The sequence below is a fragment of the Myiozetetes cayanensis genome, unplaced genomic scaffold (assembly GCF_022539395.1).
Source record: "Myiozetetes cayanensis isolate MyiCay16 unplaced genomic scaffold, myiCay2020 scf34, whole genome shotgun sequence".
In the NCBI taxonomy this organism is placed as follows: domain Eukaryota; kingdom Metazoa; phylum Chordata; class Aves; order Passeriformes; family Tyrannidae; genus Myiozetetes; species Myiozetetes cayanensis.
Genome location: NW_026087566.1, coordinates 1,128,189 through 1,145,384, shown reverse-complemented (window position 1 = coordinate 1,145,384; position 17,196 = coordinate 1,128,189). Strand labels below are relative to the sequence as shown.

At 49.0% G+C, this 17,196-nt stretch overlaps 2 protein-coding genes across 4 annotated transcripts in view; both read left to right on the top strand.

Annotated features, from left to right (window-relative positions):
- Nucleotides 1–17,196, top strand: part of LOC126646402 (uncharacterized) — a 281,736-nt gene that overhangs the window by 23,684 nt on the left and 240,856 nt on the right. The window contains exon 1 of one of the 2 annotated variants that reach the window (XM_050327742.1): nt 13,259–13,271. The exons of the other annotated variant lie outside the window; for it this stretch is intronic. The gene's annotated coding sequence lies outside the window, so the exon portion shown is untranslated. Of the gene's footprint in view, nt 1–13,258; nt 13,272–17,196 lie in introns of those variants that run through there. 2 annotated transcript variants of the gene reach the window in all.
- ASIC2 (acid sensing ion channel subunit 2) overlaps nt 1–17,196 on the top strand; it is a 358,569-nt gene that overhangs the window by 156,928 nt on the left and 184,445 nt on the right. The gene's annotated exons all lie outside the window — the stretch shown is intronic.

The following is a 17,196-nucleotide window of genomic DNA, read 5'->3' as shown; positions in this document are numbered from 1 at the left end:
TCTTCATAAAAATGTACTGGGTGGGCTCAAAATGCTCTTCTGTCCTAAGATCTCATCTTCCAAGGGAGCAGGTTGCTGCTCTGTGAGGACATGGCTGTGTAAAATAAGGCTGATCCCAACCTCCCAGAGAACAGCTTTTACTCTTTCAAACACCCTCCCCAACACACAACATTTCTCATGAAACCTTTGCTTGGCTGGGAAGTTCAGGTTGATTCTGAATTTTCCTTACAATCTATGAACTAAACTGGGATGTTTATTGAGTAGCTGGGCATCCTCTCACTCCAAGCACAGCATTTTCCACGGGGTGATTGTGGTGGGGCTGAACCTGCAGGATCCTGAGCAGCTCCACGGCCACTTTTTGGGCCACGGGATACGATCCAGGTGAGCCCTTCAAATAAAGACACACCTGAAACATCTCTGCTTCAACCAAGGGAACGGGGGCATCCTGCAAAAAGACACAGAATATTTTGTCGAGCATAAGAACAGGGAACAAAGACACAGAGCTGAAAGGAAGAAGCTGTGACAAAGCCTCCCCAGAAGCAGCGAGTTAAATATAGCCCCTGGATTTTTCTCATTATTAGAATTGGGAGCTGAGCTAAAGACAATCAAATCTCATGCTTGGATTCATAGGCTGCTGCAGGCAGCTGGAATGAACCCCCTCCCTCTTCTGTGGCACCATACAATTAATCAGAAGAGTTAGTAAAACTATTTAGTAACTGCTAACTGTTTCTGATAATTAAACTCAACAGATTGGCTTTGGTTCCTGGTCCATCACTGCTCCTGTCTGGCCACAGGCAGGGCCTTTTCCTGCTCTGTGCCTGAATTCCTCACTCTTAGGAAAGGAGACAGAGCAACCCAGCTGTCCTGGAAAAGCACCAGGAGATGGGGATTGGTGATCACCATCATTAGTAAGGGATTATAAAGGTTTAGGATTTGCTTGCTGGGAAGTCTGTCAAGCCTTGGAGCAGTGGAAGGGCCTGGCACTGTGAGAGCCAAACTCCTCGTGTGTGTGGAAGGAGGAGATCACCTGGAGCAGCTTCTCCACTAGGGCTCTGCCCTAATCTTTGTGTCTGTATTCAAATCCATTCACACAAATTGGTTTTAAATTGAAAAAAAAAAAAAAGGGGGGGAGGGGGAGATAAAACCCATACTGAATAAATTGTACCGGTTTGGGGAAGGGATAATTGTGGTTTTCACCTGTCAGGAAGAGCTGACATTGAGGTTTCCACTTGCCAGCTCCTGTTTCACCCTGGAATGGTGAAACAGTGGTGTGTGTTCCCCACTTTGACTCCTCAGGGACTCCTCTGTCTGCCTGTTCCCCCCTGATTTACAACAGTGCCCGATGCAATCGTGTCACCAGGCCAGAACACAGGCTGGGAACTGCAATTTTGCTTCTCGTTAGGGGTGAAACTTGAAATGGCTTCCCACAGTTTGCCCTGAGAGATGTCAGGTGGCATTACTGCCTTTCCAGAGGAAATTAATGCAATCAGCAGAGGCTGGAAGGCTCAAGGCAAGGGTGTGAGGAGGGGACAGCTTCCCCCAGCTCCTGCTTTGAAGGTGACTCCCTGCAATAAATGCCTTTAAGTCGTTTATTTGGTGCCTGGTCTTGGGAGCAGTGGCCCTGCTGCAGATCCCAAAGAGCAGCCCCACACTGGGATGAGTTAAGGGGCACAGCAGAGACAAAAAGGAACAATTAACCATGGAGCAAACTCCTCTGGCAGCTCCTGCAGCCCTGGGATGGGTTCCTGTGGGAATCACCATCCCCTGGTGCTGTGCTGGGATCTGGGCTCCTCAGGTGTTCCTGAGCAGGGATTCAGCACCAGAAATCCAGGGTCCGCTGGAGCAGAGTGGGAATCCCTCCTGAGCACCAGGAATGGCCAGAAATCCTTTAATTAACGTGCTTAAACAGGACCTGGGCTGCAGGGTTCCCAATCGCCCTCCTGCGGGAAGGAAAGGGCAGAATCTGGGGCAGGGATCGGAATTCCCGGGCTGGCAGAAAGGCAGGAGGGAGGAAATGGAACTCTGCAGGATCTTTCTGCGTAGAGGGGGGTGAATTCATTCCAGAGAGGAGCTGTTAGTGGCTGATAGAGCCTGAATGGCGCTGATGGCCCCGCGCTGGAGTGTGTGGGAATAACAGGCTCGTTATCTTTCCCCGGGCATCCCTCCTGTTCTCAGGCTGATGGAAGGAGTGCAGGGGGTGTGGGGGAGTCGCTGATTGAAGGGAGGCCGAGAGAGATGAAGAGGAGAAACTTTGCAGAGTGTTATTGCAAGGAAAATTAACTTCACTAGGAGTGGGAATCAGTGTGTTCTGCTGACAGGGAGCTGTGCAGAACCAGCCTTGGGAAACCATCCTGCAGCAGCTGGGGCCAGGATCGGCCCTCCTGCCATTCCCACTGAGGAGGCAGCAGAGAAAGCCCTCTTGGCCACCAGGCCTGGTGAAGTGCAGCTCTGAGCAGAAGCTCATGAACAGCACCAGGGTGGGCAGTACCTGCTGCTCTGGCTCTGAGCAGGGGGGTGAGTGCAGAGGGGATGTGCTGATGATGCACAGAACCCCCTAAACCAGCCCTGTGACACACTGGAACACTCCTGGCTTTCTTCCCCCTGGGCAAGAGAACCAAGCAGCTCTTTGGCTTCTGCTTTGGGATTCACTGAGCCAAACCCAGCAGAATTTGGACACCTTGGGCAAGTGGGGAGTGGCAGCACCTCAGAGTGGATTAGCTTTGTCCACCCTGAGCTGAGCTTTGAGCTGAGCTCCTGCTTGGGGTCTGAGGACTCTGATGAGATCCCCTGGAGGCTCCTCAGACCACAGAACCTTGGTGTCCCTGCTCATGTCCTCAGTGGCCACACAGGTAAATCCCATTGCCACGTGGATTTTGACAGGCAAAAGGACAATAACTGAATCCACAGGGACAACCTGAATTCCTTTCACAAAGAGTGATTTTCTCCAGGCTTTTGGGTACCACTATTACCTGCTGTGAGATCAAGCAGAGCTGGAAAAAACAGAGAAGCTTCCAGGCACACTTGCCATTATTCAGGCCTGGAATAGAAGCATCAGATTTGGAAGCTATAAACAGGAGTTGAGGATGATTGCTCAGAGTTTAATTAAGAGACGTGTCAGTTCGGCTCTGGGAGAAAATGGAGGTGGGACGGGCTCGGCGGAGCAGATGTTGGTTGTGGGGAGGGATGGGATCACGTGGATCTCCTGGGAGTAAAATGGAGCTGGTGGGCTTAGAGAGCACTGAGAAGTTACAGCTGAAACCATTTGATCCATGTTCAGTCAAATTCCCGCTGCTGGTCGGGGCAGGAGACTTGATTTTCACTCTTCAAGAGACTCGAGTTTCATTCTTCAAATGCTTCGGAGAAAGGGGGAAAACCCAGTTTGTGCCCTGGGCCACTCACATGCTGGTGTCCTGTTTGATTTCACGTGGCTGCCCTGCAGGAAACACTTTCACCACTGTCTCCAGGCTGCCTTAAATCCTGTTTTATCAGTTTTCTCCTGTTTTATCCCTGCACAGTTTCACAACCTCGCCTCTTCGTTTATCAGCTTGCCAGGGAAGACAATAACCTTCCCACTGCCTGTGTTTCAGCAGGGCTTATTTTGGGATTGTGTAGCACAGAACTGAGCAGGAAATGATGGACTGCCTGTAGAAAGAGTGACTGTCGTGGTTTTCACTTCCTGAAATCCTCCAAAATGTTTCGTAAGAATTCCCAAATGTTGTGTTCCAAGTGGCACACGAGGACTGTTGTTAATATTCCACAGAGAAGCCCCACATTTGTCTGGGTGTGCCATCCCATGACTGATGCAGAAAGGAAGAGGAGGAGGAGGTTTTTGGCACGCACAAGCCACCAAAAAATCCAGCTTTCAATTCAAAAAGCATTAAATTCAGCCTGAACTTTCAGCAAGGCTTGCCCAGTCAGCATCCACAGGTCCCACTGCCCCTGTGATGGTTGGGAGATGTGTCCACCTGGACTCTCACCCTCAGACCTGCCCTGCTTTGGCTACATTTCCAAGCCCTTCCCTTCAAATCATCAGCTCAAATCCCTTGACTCCCAGGAGTAATAATGAGGGAAGAGCCCCACAGGCACTTGAAGCAAAACTCTCACTTCTGAAGGAATTTTTGTTGGAATAAGGCCCAACATTTGCTGGCCATTAGCTATTTCCCTCAGGTTCTCCTTTCTTTCTTATTTTTCCACCAAGCTCCTGGGTCTGCTGTGAAAAATCAAAGGGTTCTGATGCATTTTTTAGCACAATTTAGAATCTTGTGCTAAATTAGAAGTGACTCTGAGGTCGCTGCCTTCCCTCCTGCCTGGCACATTATAAGAATAGTGAGTATTTTGCTAATGTTTTCTTCTTCAGAGTTTAGTCTCTGATTTTTAGGAAGCTGCCTCACCTTTTGTTCTCTGATTTCTCTTCCCACCACCTCTTCAGCAGATAATCTGCCTCCTTGGGAGCTGAGCTCCCTGATGAATTCCTCTCCTCATTCCTCCTTGCTCTGCCCTGAACCCAAAAATCTGATGGTGGATTTAAGGGAGACAAAGCACAACTCCACCAGCTCTTCATCAGGGGGGAGTTCTGGGGGAAAAAACGTCTCATTTTTAACTTGCATTTTGCTCTCGTTCTTTCATTACCTTAAGAGCACTTTCCCAGCTTGACTTCCCTTAACTTGTATGCTCAGACTATTTCTGGTATTTAACTCCATCTCTGAGCACAGCAGCTTTTTTTTTTCTTTTCTCCTACATCTCATTAGTTTTTTCCTCCCAAACTTGCTGCTCTGAGCTGTAACTTGGGAATTTTCTGGGTCAGACCCACCGTACAATTTACAAACGCACTGAAGGAGTTGGGAGGCAAATCCAGATGTCCAGTACTGGGCTAAATTCCAGCTCTTTGGCATTTCCCTGCTATATCCCATGGGTCTTACCCACCTTTCTGTGGTCCTGGGCTCCTGCCTGGCCCTGGGAAATCTCCTTGCCTGGCCCTTTGTTGTCTCTGGTTTGGCTGCAGAATTAAATGCTCAAGATGTAAATGTGATCACACCTTATCCCCATCTGCCTGTCCAAGGCAGGAGAAGTTTGGGAGCATCTGACACCTTGTGTTTACACTCATGTTGTGTATTCCAGGCTGACAGGATCGTAGGATCACAGTCATGGAATGGTTTGGGTTGGAAGGGACATTAAAGCCCACCCAGTGCCACTGGGACACCTTCCACCAGCCCAGGTTGCTCCAAGCCCTGTCCAACCTGACCTTGGACACTTCCAGGGATCCAGGGGCAGCCAGAGACCTTCCAGACCCCCCAGTTCCACGGACAGGGACAGCTGGAAGGAAGGGCTGGGTTGTTTTGGTGACAGTTTATCAGGGTCCCAGAGATATCAGAGTAAATCATTGAGATGGGGAGCACGGTGCAGCTCCTGTCAGCTCATCAATTAGTTCATCCAACACATATGGTGAGAATATAAAAATTTCCAAGCAGGAACTGAGATTCCTGAAGAGTTAAGGAGGGAGAAATAACAGCCAAAAAGAAAAAAAAAAAAAAAACTCCAAAATTTTTTTAAAAAACCTGTTAATCCAGCTTGCTTCGTGTTTAAATTTCATTTTGTCTTGGCTGCAGCTTGTGTTTTAAACATTTATTAGGGGTTGATGAGGGTTTGCAGTTTTCATTTGTGCTCTTATTTCCCCCAGGAAAGCTCAGATGGGAGCGTGTGGCTCCCTGGGAGCTGCCTCTGGAAGGGCCTGTGTGCAGTTTTCCAGCTGGCTTCACAAACAGATAAAAGTTAAATGATTTGTTTAAGGTCACCCAATGAACCAGAGAGCCTTCATGGCAATAAATACACCCTGGGAGGATATAATTTCAGTCCTACAAGGCAGAGCTTTGAATGGCTTTGTCTGCACGGGCATCAGAGGGGTGGACTCTGGAGATTGAAGGTATGTGATGATTATGTGATGATTTGCACATCCAGGGCTGTAAATCTGGGTTGAATATCAATCACCCTGAAGACACCAAGAGAAATGGCCTCAGCAACGAGGGACAGGCACTGAAAGGCCACTCTCCTTGGGCAGTGCAGCCCCTCGTTCCAAATTCCCCCTCTGAATGAGTCAGAGAATCCCAGAATATCCCAAAAGGATCATCCAACCCCGCTCCTGGCCCTGCCCAGGACACCCCAACGACCCCACCACGTCCCTGAGGGTGTCCAAACACTCCTTGACCTCTGGCAGGCTGGGGGCAAGAATAAACAGGACAAAACCCATCGGCATTTCAAGCAAATATTCAGAGGTTTTTTTACATCCACAGGTGCCACAAAGCCAAAGTCACCTCACTGAGATCAGGCCTCAAAACCCTTTGTGTGGTGCCATCTCTGCAGGGAAGAGGCTTCAGTCAGATCTGGGCTGGAGGAAATGCTTTAAGAGTTGGGAGTGGAATCATCCCATTGGAATGATTCCATTAGAAATATTCCATTAGTTGGGTTAGTGGTGGGAGGTGTTAATGCTGGGGCAGTTCCATTAAAATGAAGCAAAGAGGTCCAATCTTCAGGAATCCTGTGCTGTTTATCCTGTTTCTGTCCCTCTTTTAGGCTGCTCATCGTGGCAGAGTGTTCTGAGGTGAAACATTTCATCGAGAAATAGAAGTAATTATGAAATCTAGCAGAGATCAGACAAAACTGTAAGGCAAAAACAAAGAGAAACTCGTTACTCAAATGTTTTGTTTGGTAACAATTAAGGAATTGGAGTGATTTATTGTATTTGCACATCCATGTTAAATTCACTTCAGTGGAAAGGAAATGTGAAACTTCCCATTTCAGCCTTTTCTAAACAATATTTTGAGTGGGTGTCCTCCCATTCATCCGTGAGAAAACAAAAAAGCAAGCAAGGAAGCTGCAGTTTGAAAGTTAAATGCAGTAATTCACCACAGACAATACAGAATATTTCATTTGACCCGAAAGAAATTCTGTTGGAGAGCTTATCACACCAGGGAGGTAAAAAAAAAAAAAGGAAAAAGGAAGAAAAAAAAATAAAAAAGAACTTTTTTTTCCCCTCAGTTGGGGTGTTTTGGTCAGTGAACTGAAATATCAGTTATTTAGGTAGCTCTAATCAGAGAATTCCAGACATCTGGTGGCCTTAACCACACTGATCCTCTCCTTTCAGGGGTGATGTTCCTCCTTGTAGGAGGAGGGATCCATTTAACAGCCCAACATGTTGAGCAGCTGTACTTAAAATCTCGATGCCAAGTGGAAATAATGAACCCTCCCAACGGCATTAGTGACTCCTCACTGAGCCACAGGATCATCTGGGCTTGGGTTTGCTGTTTCTGCCCCATCCCTGCCATCCCAGCTCAGCTCTGCCCTTTCCTGCAGCCCCAGGCAGGGATTTGTCCCCAGGGTTTGTCCCCAGGGAATCAGCTCCCTGGGATGGGCAGGGGGAGGTCCCACTGACAGCAGGGGCTGTCCCAGCACAAACCAGCACAACTGGGGCTGATGGGCCTGGGAGCTGCTGGGATGTGCCAGCTGAGTCTGTCTGTCCTCAGCCACTGCCTGTGCACTATCATGGAATTATGGAACATCCAGAGCTGGGAGGGATCCCCAAGGACCATCCAGTCCAACCCCTGACCCTGCACAGGACCATCCCCAAGAGTCCCCCCTGTGCCCCAGAGGATCATCCAAACCCTCCTGGAGCTCTGGCAGCCTTGGGGCTGTGCCCACTGCCCTGGGGAGCCTGTTCAGTGCCAACCACCCTCTGGGGGAAGAACCTTTCCCTGAGATCCAACCTGAGCCTGCCCTGACACAGCTCCAGCCATTCCCTGGGTGCTGTCATCCTACCAGGCCAGCTGTACTCAGCCTCCCTTGGGAAGGAAGATGGGAGGAGGAAGCTTTTTTTCTGGCACCGGATCGTTTTGAAGCACTTTCTGTTTGCAATCCCTTTCTGGTGGCTCAAGAAAGAGAATTGACAGAGGAACTGCAGTGAAGAAATTTGAGGAATTTTGCACTCTGTGAAGAGTGGAACACATGGCTCAGACTGAGGGGAAAAACACGGGGGGAAATGATAAAGAGGAGATCCAGGGGATTTACTTCCACTTAACAACCTGCCCTGTACAAAAGGCACCAGATCAGGCTCTGAATGTGGGGCTGCTCTTAACCCACCAGTGCTGCCTGATGGCTTTTCATTTAGCAGGAACCTGTACCCAAGAAGATCTCACCTGAGAGTCCCTGAGGACAGAGCTCTGAGATGTGTCAGGACACAGCTGAGGGAAGATTTGGGGGCTGAGGGTTACCCTGCCCTCGAGGAAAGCACAGCTGGGAACCCCTTTGGTGGGAGGGAGAGTTGCAGGGAGCAGGGGTTTTGCAAGACAAGCTGCTCCAGTGAGGTGGGACAGGAACAGGGAACCCCCAGTGCCACCCTGAGGAGGAGCCCACGATGAACCGGCTCGTTCCTCGCGACGATGCCTTTGACAAGATTCAACAGCAACTCCTGACCCATCACTGCCAGGGCACAGCCTGGCCAGGATTAGTGGGGTTAGCCCTGCCTGGCAATGCCAGTGCTGCTGTCACAGCACAGACCTGTCCCTGTGTGTGTGACAGCCACTGACACCCCGGCTCGGTGGCCAGTCGGTGTCAGGGTAATGCTGATGGACAGCTGTTATTTCTGGCAGCAGCCAGGCCTTGGAGAGGTGTGAAGGGCACTTGGAATCGATCCTTTTGCCACCTGGAGACTGGTGTTTTTTAATCTCCTGCTCACTCAGAGCCCAGGTATCAATGACTGGGAGCTCTCCACACTCCTCAGCTCTGAGCCTTGCACGTGAGAGGAGGAGGAGGAGGAGGGAGCTTTGGCAGCTGAGGAGATTTTTGGGGGGCTGTTTCCCTCCTGCCGTGGACCTTGTGGAAAAAGAGACCTTCCCACCTTTGAATCCTCTCCTGGCAGGAAAATTGGCCTTGTCTTCCCTAAGCCTTGTTCCTCAAGGGACGAGATCAGACCTGCAGATCTATTCCAACTTTTAGGATTCTGTGGTTCCAGCATCCCTGCTCCACGAGGAGCCAAAGTGCTGTGGGAAGGGGATGCCTTGGAAGGTGGAGAGGAAGAGCTAAGGATGTTTTGCAGGCTCTGTGGCATGCAGAGGGTTGAAATATCCTGCAAACAGAACCTGGGTAATAGCCCAGCTCAGGATTTATGACAACTTCATCAGTGGGAGCTCGGTTTGAGGGACATTTCATGTGGCTCAGTGTGCTGCCTGGGCAGAAATGACTCAACTAAAACGTTGCAGCGTGAACAGGACGGTGCATTTATCTCATAAAACACCCAGCAAAGAACCACCATAACTCACAAAACTCCTGGGAACTGGCAACAGAAAGAAAGGCTTTGCAGCAAGGGAAGGAGAAAGAACATCAGTCTGAAATTATTGTGCAAATGTGTAGGGGAGTTGGCAATAATATGGGTTTGATTATTTCTAAAGGAGCTTAACTGGCCTTTATATCCAGATTCCATTAAAAATGAATAATTTTCCATTTAAAAACATATTTTTCCCTGCAGTGAGTAGGAAATGTAACTAGACAACTTTGTGTCCTTAAAAAAAAACTCCTGTATTATCCAGATTATCTTCGGGGAGAATTAAAGAAAGAAACCAATCTCTTTGCAGCAGTGAAATCTCAAAGCCTGCTAATTTTACTGTGACACTTTAAAATAAAGAGACAATTTCATTCTTGTGATGTAGCAGCATTGTTTGGTCCTTGCTTTGTCTCAGGTGCTTCTGAAAGGCACTGAAAATAATAATCATGTTCTGTTCTGGACACATAAATCAGACTGTCTTCAGCAACATAATTTGAGGTTACCAACATAAAAGCTGAGGGAAGGATTTCACATTTCTCGCTGCTGTTTGCAGTGAGGTGACACCTTTGGCCACCACCAAACCTGCAGCTCATTCCTCCACCTCGTGTCTTCTGCCCCTCACTTGGGGCCAAGGCACTTCCAGGATTAAACTGATTGTAAAACGCTCCAGGAAAGGAGGATTTCTCAGCAGGGCCAAATAAACAAAACCCTCCCCTCGTAATGTGGAACCTTTCAGGGTAATTAAGATTACCAAGAAGCGACCTGCAGGTTGATGTGCTCTGCCTACAGAGCAGCTCAGGGAGGGCAGGACTGATTTCCTGCCTCTTCCCAGGCAGAGCTGCTGCTGAGATGAGCAGGAGTTCACCCTTCAGCCCCATCATTCCCCAGCTCCCACTAATCAGCAGAGATAATCAAATTCAAAAAAAATAGAAGGCGGAAAAATTGCAACTACTTCCATGGCATGTGTGTTCCCTGCTGCTTCATGACTCAGGAATTTCCATTTCTGAATGCTTTGTGTGGTGTTTAGAGCTGTTAATGTATTAGATATTAGGAAGATGAGATACTGGGAAGGAATTGCTGGCTGGGAGGGTGGGCAGGCCCTGGCACAGGTTGCCCAGAGAAGCTGTGGCTGCCCCTGGATCCCTGGAAGTGTCCAAAGCCAGGCTGGATGGAGACCCCTGAACAACCTGGGCTAGTGGAAGATGTCCCTGCCCATGGCAGGGGGTGGCACTGGATGGACTTTGAGGTCCCTTCCAACCCAAATCCATTATTTGATTCTATGATTTTATTGCCAATTTGAACAGTACCAAAGAACAAGAACATTTTTAACCATGGGCAGGGACACCTTCCTGTGCTGGGACCCCAGAGCTGGAGGCACTTGCAGAGATGCAGCTGGATGCTGGTGAGAGATTTCAAATCAGAGTCATAAAGGGGGCAAAACGATTCCAGATTTGAGACCAGTGGCCTTGGAGTCTGGTATTTCATGGATCCAGCTGGGTTTTTGCTTGGAGAAGCACCTGGCTCACGATCCAGAGCAGTGAGACAACATTTGAAGGTTTTCTCCTTCCCTGCAATAACAGTTTTGTTCAAGTCTTTGTTCCACCCAGGACAGAGCAGTGATTTGCTTTGGAGGCTTTCATGTCCCAGTCCTGTGCTCTGTTCATGGAGCTGTTGAGGACAAAATCATCACATCTCATAGGCCTGCTCTGCCCAGAGTTCCTCCTTCCCACTCTCAGAATTCGGGCATCACAGCCCTTTATTCAACATTCCTCCTCTTGCAGCTCCTAACCCAGCACAACACCCTGCAGCCAGAGCTCAGTTCCACTTGGAATTTTACTCACACAAAGAATTTCAGAAGTAATCCCCAGAAACGAAGAACCTCAGAGAGAGAGCACAGCTGAACACAGATCAAGCAGAATCTGTAAAAAAAAGAAAAAAAAAAGCTTCCCACCGGCAGGCTGCACGAAGAGAAGAAAAAACTTAACTTTAGGACTATTAGCTGAAGTTTGAGATCCTTAGATATCTCTCTCTCTCTCTCTCTTAGCCTGGGAGCGCAGATACAAAAGTCTCCCCACGAGCTGCAGCTCGGGGCCGTGATTTGTCGTTGTTTGCCTTTGTTTGTGTTGTTGTCACAAACAGCTCATTAGCAGAAGCTGGATGATTCCCAGGCACGGGCAGAGGCTTCTCATCTGCCTCCCGTTTCGTGTTACTCGCCCTCGGGGCACAGTTTGTTCCGTCGTTTCCCTCTTAAGGGCTTTCTTTTCCCTGAGAGTGGACAAATGGTCGCTCTGAAGCAGTTTCTTTGTCTCAGCCGCTTCCAAACGCGTTTTTATTCCAGTGGAGCAGCATCGGTGCTTTCTCCATACCCGTGGCTGCAGCTTTGTCTTCCCTAGTGCTGCCACAGCTCGCTGTGTTCAACTCTCAGGGGGTTTTTTTGGCCTCTCCCAGCTTTGGACACCTGGAGATGAAGCTGAAGGCACATCCCTCTATCCTTCAATCCACTCAGTGTCCAACTCTCAGGGTTTTTTTTTTGGCCTCTCCCAGCTTTGGACACCTGGAGATGAAGCTGAAGGCACATCCCTTTGTGCAATCCTTCCAATCCACTCCCACTGTGTTCAACTCTCAGGGGTTTTTTGGCCTCTCTCAGCTTTGGACACCTGAAGGAACATCTCTTTGTGCAATGGCTCCAATCCACTCCACTGTGATCAATTTTCAGGGTGTTTTTTTGACCTCTCCCAGCCTTGGACTCCTGGAGATGAAGGTGAAGGCACATCCCTCCATCCTCCAATCCCCCCACTGTGTACAGTTTTCAGGGTGTTCTTTGACCTCTTCCCACCTGGAGATGAAGCTGAAGGCACATCCCTTTGTGCAATCCCTCCAATCCACCCACTGTGTTCAACTCTCAGGGTGTTTTTTTGGCCTCTCCCAGCCCTGGACAACCTGGAGATGGAGCTGAAGGCACATCCCTCCATAGAGCTGGAAGAGCTCTATCCAAACAGCTCCCTGTGCACTTGGAGCCATCTTTGCCTCTTTTTCTCAATATTCATGTCCTTCTCCCTTCATCACCTCGGCTTTGCTGCTGCCTTTCCAAAGCTGCCTCACCCCAGGCACCTCCTTTCCAGCGCTGCTGCCTTGGAAACAACTTCTTTTAATGCCAAAAGTGCCTGGGAGGGTAAAATCACTCCTGGGGCATCCTGGCTGAGCACTGGCCCATCAGGACAATTTGCACCACCAGCATCACTTACATAAAATAGCAGCTCCTTTGTCTTAAAGTCCCTCAGTGCCTTGGCTGCTCCCCAGCTCTGGAGCAATTGGAATACAATTAATGGCATCTCCAGCACAAGGCTTGGAACATTCTAAACATTCAAAGTTTCTTTGTCTTCCTCAACTGAACCGACTCTTTTTTTTTCTTTTGTTTCAAGGGATCAATCCAGATCTTTGGGGTTGATTTATTTGTCTGGTTGCTTTCTAAAACAACTTGTCCTCCCCAAGGCAATTAAAACATCAGAATGAGGAGAAATGTGGGAGGCTGAGGCTGCTTACACTGAGCTGAGAATTGATTCCATTGAGGGTTCGATCCTTTCCATCTCTCTGTCTGAATTCCCAAGGGTTGGGATTCATCTCAGGGACTCCTGTATATCCACAATGTGCCTCCAAATGAGGAAGTTACCCTGAGTGGCCTGGTGGTCACTGAGTTTGGACAATGGACAACAGGACACAATTAATCTGTGTAAAAACAGGGGTAATTTTTAGGGAGAGGTGAAATATCAGGAAGGTGTGAAATACCCTCCTCTGGGTGTGTGTCTCTTGGACATGTATTCTGATGACCCCCCTGCCCAAATCTGGATGAGAGGAAAGGAACTTTCAAGTCTCTGCTTTTGTATTTCCATTTAGAAACGTGCTGGGACAGAACAAACAGGATCAGCCCCCATGGCAGGGGTGGAACTGGATGGGCTTTAAAGTCCCTTCCAACCAAAACCATTCCTTGATTCTGGGATTTTATGGACAATTTGAGCAGTACCAAAGAAGATGGAATATACTGGGAATTCAGACAGAGAGATGGAAAGGATCAAACCCTCAATGGAATCAATTCTCAGCTCAGTGTAAGCAGCCTCAGCCTCCCACATTTCTCCTCATACTGATGTTTTAATTGCCTTGGGGAGGACAAGTTGTTTTAGAAAGCAACCAGACAAATAAATCAACCCCAAAGATCTGGATTGATCCCTTGAAACAAAAGAAAAAAAGAGTCTGTTCAGTGAGGTCTTCATAAAGAAGACAAGGAAACTCTGATTGTTAAGAATTAGCCCAGTCATGATGTTCGAGCTCACAAGTGTTTTGCTGGAGATGCCATTAATTGCATCCCAATTGCTCCAGAGCTGGGGAGCAGCCAAGGCTGGGATGGCTGCTGGGAATCAGGAGTGACCCAGCCCATTCCCAGTGCTGAGATGCTCAGGTTCAGCAGTTCAGCCAGACCCGTGTCTCATTTGAATACATTTGCATTTAAATGCTTTCATCTTCACCTCCAGCACACCCCAAACACCAGCTGTGCTTTGAGCTTCTTCACTGTGCCGTGTCAGGGACGTGTAGGTGGTGCTGCAATGCCAGCAATAGCCTGGGCTGCCTCCCTGGTGCCTGTTCAGCTGCCATTTATCAGTGATTTGCCTTCTGTGTGATGGTTCTTCTGGTCCATGCACAGATCAGCGAGGCTGGAGAGTTAGTTTCCATCAGAACTAGTTTGTTTCCATCAGAACTAGTTTGTTTCCATCAGAACTAGTTGCCATCATGCTCTTCAATATTGACTTCAGGCCGTTTTGGCTTTGTGGAAGAGGCAGAAGTGACACATCAGGCTCATCTCAGCTTCACTCAGCACAGATTGGCATAAAACAGCAATGACCAGGCCAGGCCCAGAGAGTGGTGGGGAGTGGAGCTGCATCCAGTTGGGATCTGGTCACCAGTGGTGTCCCCAGGGATCAGTGTGGGCCCAGTCCTGTTTAATATCTTTATTGATGATCTGGATGAGGGGACTGAGTGTACCATTAGCAAATTTGCAGATGGCACCAAGCTGGGGGGGTGTGTTGATGTGCTGGAGGGCAGGAGGGCTCTGCAGAGGGACCTGGACAAGCTGGATCCATGGTCTGATTCCAAGGGGATGAGGTTCAACGAGGCCAAGTGCCGGGTCCTGCACTTTGGTTACAACATCCCCTGCAGCCCCACGGGCTGGGGACAGAGTGGCTGGAGAGCAGCCAGGCAGGAAGGGACCTGGGAGTCTGGATTGACAGGAAGCTGAACAGGAGCCAGAGTGTGCCCAGGTGGCCAAGAAAGCCAATGGATCCTGGCCTGGCTCAGGAACAGAGTGGCAGCAGGAGCAGAGAAGTGATTCTTCTCCTGTACTCAGTGCTGGTGAGGCCACCCCTCGAATGCTGTGCCCAGCTCTGGCCCCTCAGGTCAGGAAGGACATGGAGGGGCTGGAGCAGGTGCAGAGAAGAGCAACCAGGCTGGGGAAGGGCCTGGAGCACAAGTGCTGTGAGGAGAGGCTGAGGGAGTCTGGAAAAGAGGAGGCTCAGGTGTGACCTCATCACTCTCTCCAACTCCTGACAGGAGGTTGTAGCCAGGTGGGAATTGGTCTCTTCTCTCAGGAACCAGCAGTAGGACAAGAGGGCACAGTTTAAACCTGCACCAGGGGAGGTTTAGGTTGGATATCAGGAAGAAATTCTTTCCAGAGAGGGTGCTCAGCCATTGGAATGGGCGGCCCAGGGAGGTGTTTAAGGACAGGCTGGATCAGTGCCATGGGCTGGGAACCACAGGGGGTTGGATCAATGGTTGGACTTGATGATCTCAGAGGTCTTTTTCCAACCTGGTTCATTCTGTGATTCTATGACAGAGTCCAAAATAGCCCTGGGTCATTGTCCCTCTCACCATGACATGACACTCAACACAGACCCCAGCTCTGCTGCAGGACTCAGCTTTGTAGATAAATGAGGAATTCAGGCTCCAAATTCCAACCCCAGCCGAGGACAGGTGGATGCCATCCATCTGGAATCCCTCTCCCTGTGAAGAGAAAGGGTTGGAAAGGGATCCATCCTTCTGATGGAGATGGGCTGCAAGCTTTGCCACAGCAGGAGAGATCAGTGGCGACCAAGGGGTCACCAGGTACTGAGGAGGTGAGGGCAGGGAAAGCTGCACTCCTGCCTCTTTTCCAGCTTGGTTTATATCCCTGCTTCCTGGGGAATCAGTTCCTTGTGGAGCCACAGTTTTCAAAACTACTGCAAACCCACCACAGAGCAGCAAAGGGAGAGAATGGCCCCTGTCCTGGCCCAAATGGGAAAATACAAATCAGGCCTTGAAAGAATAAAGAGATTTTTGTTTTCAGTGATATTGTAGGGTTTCTTTTCTCTTTTGCTCCCAGCTTTAGGAGAGCTTTGCTCTGGAGCTGCAGGATTTAGAGTCCTTGTTTGTTTAATGCTACCTGTAATTTCCCAGGGCTGAAGAACTGAGGCTTTAGTGTTGCTGCATTCCTTCTCAACCTCTGAGAGCCTGCAGAGCAGGGCTGAGTTCTCTGCTGGTTTTTCTCCTCCCACCAACACAGTTCCTTCCTCTTCCTCTTCCCTTAACCTGTTACAGGACAAGCAGATCTTTCCCAAGGTCTCTCTCTGTGCTCTTTGTCTGGGGTCACCACACAGACCACGAAATGCAAACCCACAGAGTGTTCAGAATCTCAATCTGACATTCTGGCTTCAGAATCCAGCCTGGAAGATGAAGGATAAAGCCAAAAACTTAGGAAGATTTAGCTTAAATCAGGAGAACACGCTGTTTTATGCCTGCAGCATTAACGGGAGCCGTTCGACTGGGTCATTAGCAAGTCCCTAATTGTTTGATTACCCCAGCCAGGCTGTGCAAAGGAAACAAAGCAGGAGGAAATTGGCCCTCAGGGGCACTGAGATTCAGCTGGTGATGTTCCTGGGTTTATTATTTGTGCGTGGTGCTCAGCGGAAGGTTTAAAAGCAGCCTGGGGAGGGAGGGGTTCAGCGGCAGGATCGGAGCCAGCAGTGAATCCACGTGTCCATAAAATGGGATAACAGCGAGCTGGATGACAGGGAATAGGGGAGGATGGAAGGAAAAGCTGATCAGTTCCTCTCTATTCCTTCCATTCCTTCCGTTTTCCAGCTCTGGGATGCTCCAGAACCAACACAACTCCAATCCAGCAGCTGCCCAGATGTTTCTGAGCGGGTGGAACCAGTGGGGCTGATTTCTGGTGGTGGTTACCAGACATCAGGAATTAAATAAAGCCAAACAGAAATAAGGTTTTCATTCAGGTTGGATCGTTGGAAAACGTGAACAATCACACTCTTCTGATGTCTGGAGCAGTAAACTTTGGATTTTCCCAAACTGGACAGACAAAGTTAATTTGGATTTGTTCAGTACCTATAGGGTCAGTTTGGTGTTAGCACAAGAACAAGGGTTTTATTTTGCTGCTCTACACGGGCTCTATTATCCCTTTGTGAAGGAACTGAGTTTAATCACATCTGGCAGACCTGCTGGGTATAATGTGTCCCAATATCCCATTACACTTTCAATTTACATGTATTACCTTTCCCTGGAAAAGTTCCCTGCACTTGTGTCCGTTGAATTAAATGGCCATTATGAAAACAGAGCAGGACATTTCAGTGATCTGGATGTTTGATCTCACTCTGGGAGGCAATTAGTGCTAATAAGTCCTGTACCCACTGTCTGCCTCTGATTTGTCTCCAAAATAGAGCATATAAAAGGCCTCAAGTGGGGCAGCAATTCCAGAGGGTAATTCCCTTCCCACTAAACTGGCTGATAATGAAGAACAGAAGAGCTGTGTCTGTGTAGAGAAGACCAGAGCCAAAATCTGCAGCTTTTAG